The sequence below is a fragment of the Bactrocera latifrons genome, unplaced genomic scaffold (genome assembly GCF_001853355.1).
Source record: "Bactrocera latifrons isolate USDA-ARS-PBARC rearing strain unplaced genomic scaffold, ASM185335v1 scaffold_324, whole genome shotgun sequence".
NCBI classification, from domain to species: Eukaryota; Metazoa; Arthropoda; class Insecta; order Diptera; family Tephritidae; genus Bactrocera; species Bactrocera latifrons.
This window is the reverse complement of record NW_017536897.1, coordinates 114,677-118,781: the sequence shown is the minus strand read 5'-3', so window position 1 is coordinate 118,781 and position 4,105 is coordinate 114,677. Positions and strand designations below refer to the sequence as shown.

At 29.9% G+C, this 4,105-nt stretch overlaps 1 protein-coding gene across 1 annotated transcript in view; it reads right to left on the bottom strand.

Moving 5' to 3' along the window:
* LOC108971108 (muscle segmentation homeobox-like) overlaps positions 1-672 on the bottom strand; it is a 59,902-nt gene extending 59,230 nt beyond the window's left edge. The window contains exon 1 of the mRNA XM_018936947.1: positions 353-672. The gene's annotated coding sequence lies outside the window, so the exon portion shown is untranslated. The remainder of the gene's footprint in view (positions 1-352) is intronic.
* Positions 673-4,105: the final 3,433 nt, after the last annotated feature.

The window sequence follows — 4,105 nt, the reverse complement described above, 5'->3', positions numbered from 1 at the left end:
TTAAACTATTTTGTAATATATCAGAACCTTATATTAAACATTGATTATAGATTTTTTTTTTTTTTTGGTGGATAATTATAGCTTTTATGTGTGTTAACTTAAAATAATTTTTTGATTTATCAATACATTCTTTTATAAATTTTTTCTTTACTATTTTAATTCGTAATGCATTTATTTATTTTAATATTATTGCATTTTTAATACATTTTTGTGTTAGTAATTTATTTTCCTTTTGTTTTTTTTTTTTGTGGTTTGAAGTATTGTTCTGCTTAACTCCATTTCGCATAAAAAATTAAAAAAAATAAAATAATTAAAAAGTTTCACTTCACTTTTCCTGCTCCAAACATTTTACCTCATAAAACAGTTTTTACTGAAACAGTCACTTTCACAACAGTTTCTTTGTTTTTTCACAGAAAATACGTCTTTTATTGCTTGCTCCGCTTTAATTACTAATTCACTTGTCTTTAGCGGCCACAAAGAAAAAAAATCACTATAATTGCCACTTTTTTGTTGCTGCGTACTGCTAAGTGTGCACAGCCATATGCATGTACATATATGTATATTTTTCGTACGGCAATTCGTCTCACTTGGTGCGCGTTACACGTGCGTTGTGGTTGGTGTCTTTTTCCAACTGCGACAGCGACGGCTGTTGTTTGCCACAACGCCACACAGCACAACACGAATTCGAAACAACGCGCACAGCAAAGTACCAAACGGAACTGAGCGGAGGCTGACACCGTGTCTGCTGTTTGCTAACAGCCAGCAGCACTCACAACAGCAACATACATACTAGAGCAACAACAACACAGGCGCACTGCGCACCAGAGCGAGTAGGTTGCTCGGCAAGTAAAATTCGTCTGCGCCATCTTTGTATGCCATAAAACGGTAAAGCGTGAAGGTGATAGCATGCGCAGTGCCTGCTATCGCACTTTAACACAGTGTGCTCGCTGTTTTTCCAATTTGAGGAGTAATATTTCCAATTGGCATTTTGCCTTACCATTTCCACAATTGGAATATTCCATTTTACTATTGCTACCGCACTCACACGCATATGCTACGCATGCAGCGCTTTCACTCACGCTTTGGAAGGTCACACCGTTACGTGTACACTATGCGTGTGCGTGCGGTGGTGTGCGTGTGCCTGTGCCTCAACTTTCAGCCTGATTTGATTTTGCCTTTTGTTTGCGTTTAATTACTGACCGAAAAGTCGCTGCCAGGACCCCGTCACCACAGTCTCGCCTGTGTCGTGCAGCAATTTCTTATAAGCTTTACAAAGCAACAACAACGCATGTGATTTTTCGTAGAGTGGAAAATTAACTCATCGTTGTAGCAGCAGCAGCGGCGAGACGGCAAGTAGCAGTAGTGGCGTAGCATTTGTGGTTCGCAGCAAGTGCAAATGTTACTAAGCTTCTGCTGCACGTTGTTGTTGTAGCGTAATTTCTCTTTTATCTTTGTTATTAATAAAATACACTTAAATTTGTGTTAATGTGGACTTGCTCTGCGGCGGCTCAACGGCAGTGATGTACAAACATACATACATACATATCTTACTTAAATTAGCTTAATAATATAAATATTAGTTGCATTCTAGCTGGCTATTTGTAATCTTAAGCAATGCATATCTATTACAAAGTAGTTGTGGGTGGTTAATTTGCTAAAAGCAATTTTCAATTGTTCGAAAATATTATATTTTTTCAAAACTACTAGCACATAGATGAATTAAAGGCTTAATTTTAATTAAAAGTTTATAATTGAGAAAAAAAAAATGTATATTTTTCTTTTCATTAAAATGTATATTTTTCTTTTCCATAAGCGCTTAAATTACATTATTTTTGCGTTAAGTTTAAAACTTTCTGGTTTTATTGCCTCTAATAAAGATAAATAGATAGCGACGGTTTTAAGTCTATTGTGCCCTTTGCCTCTAATAGGCCAAGGTAAAAAATTTTTGAAAACGGAAGTACATAGGTGGAAGCCCATTAAAAATGAAAGATGAAATAACAAAAATGAATGGAAAAATAAATTACGGGAGATCTGAGATCGGGCTGCGGAAAGGGATGGGGGCGGTTGAACTTTTAAGCGTTAAAAACAGTTTATCTCAATTTTTGACAAAACGAGGAGTGCTATTTACAAAAGTCATATTGCAATATCGTAGATAATGAAAAAATCTATACATTTTTTATTAAGACCTTATTCAAATAACCTCAAAATTTATGTGAAAAATTAAAAAAATTCTAATTTTAGGTTTTAATACTTTTGCTTTGTATTTTCTTTGCCGAAATTTGTCGCAAGCATACCTTTCTTTGTTCAAAATAACAATTAACATCTCTTCAAATAACCTCAAAATTTATGTGAAAATTTAAAAAAATTCACTATTCAGTTTTGGGTTTTTTACTTAAATTTTGTATCTAAAAAATTGTTTTTTCTTGAAATTTGTTGTAAACTTCTTTCTATGCCCAAAGTAACACCTAACCTCAAATATATGTACATATGTATGTGAAAATTCAAAATTCAGTTTTTGGGGTTTTTACTTTAATTTTGTTTTTTCTTCTGGAAATTTGTTGCAAGCTTACCTTTCTTTATTCAAAATAACAATTAACACCTTTTCACAAAACCTCAAAATTTAGGTGAAAAATTCAACAATCACATTTTTGGTGTTTTTTTTTCTTAAATTTTGTATAAAAAATCTTTTCTGAAATTTAGTGTTAACTTACCTTCCTTTATCCTTTATTTTACTTTTCGTTTCTGATGGGTTTCAACCTACTATGCCTGTCTCTTATACACATCTAAATTTAAATTAATATTTTTTTATTAAATTTAAAAAAATATATATCTAAAAAATAAATTTAAAATTATATTTTTTCTTAATCTTAAATATCTGTGAAAATATTTTAAAATTTCAAATTAATTCAAAACGGTTATAAAATTTTTGTTAAAATATTTTGTAGCACCAATTGAGAAAATAAGAATGGGAATTATTTGTATTTAATATTTTAATATTCTCTCATATGCAAAAAATTAAAACTTCTTTTTCAACATGGCATACAATATTTAATAGGCGCTAACAAATTTATTTATTCTGTTATCGCTCAATATATTTTTGGAAATACTCAAGGTGTAAATATTATGGTGACACCAGATATTTTCTTGTCATAAAAGTGTTTAACTATCGAAATTTCTATTCTAATTATTTATTTATTCCTTTTCTGCTATTTATTTAACAAATTTTCACTTTTTTCGTTTTTATTATGCTTTTGAAATGCTCGCACATTATCCCTTGCTTTTAAAGCCGCTTTCATAGGCACTATCACCTATTCATTAAGCAATATTTCAACCTAACGAAAATATTATAGAATATCGTCACCTAAAATGCAAAATAATGTATCATCAAAACTGGAAACTGAGTTTTTTATATAATTTTCAGCTGCCGTTGTTAGATATAACCAATATATAACCATTTTTTAACCAATATATAACCATTTTTTAACCAAAACTGCAATTTTTCTCCAATATAAGTAGTTTCTATTTTATAGTTTTTCCTTCACCTGTAAACTTGTGTAAAGTGTTGTTACGTTATTTTGCATTTTAGTTGACGTTATGGAGTACTGAAAATGAAAATATATTGTTTCTGATGCTTTTCAGAAGGTTTATTTACGCATTTGTCATATTGAAATTTTTCTTTTATTTAATTGTTTGCTAAATTGTGATTTTTGTGCAATTTTTCAAAATTTTTTTTTATCACAGCTTTTAATTTTTTTCTATTCTGTTTACTATTATGATTTTGCTGTATTGCTAACATTACACATTTATGAGTTATTATAAAACAATGAGTGATTTTTTAAATTAATAATTTTTTTTGAATGCAATATATGCTATTTAATGTACTTTTAATGTTGCTGTGTTAAAACTTTCGAATTGTTAAATATTGTGAAAATTAAAGTATTTGCTCGCTCTTCAGCTGTCTGCCTTGTAACCAACAAATGAGTCATACCCGAAAAATTGCTGTTGACTTCTTCAACTCGGTTATATTTTTTATATTATTTTAAAATTTTCTAGTTGTTTACAAATATTAATAATAAAATAATTTAGTTATTTGAAAATATCGTAA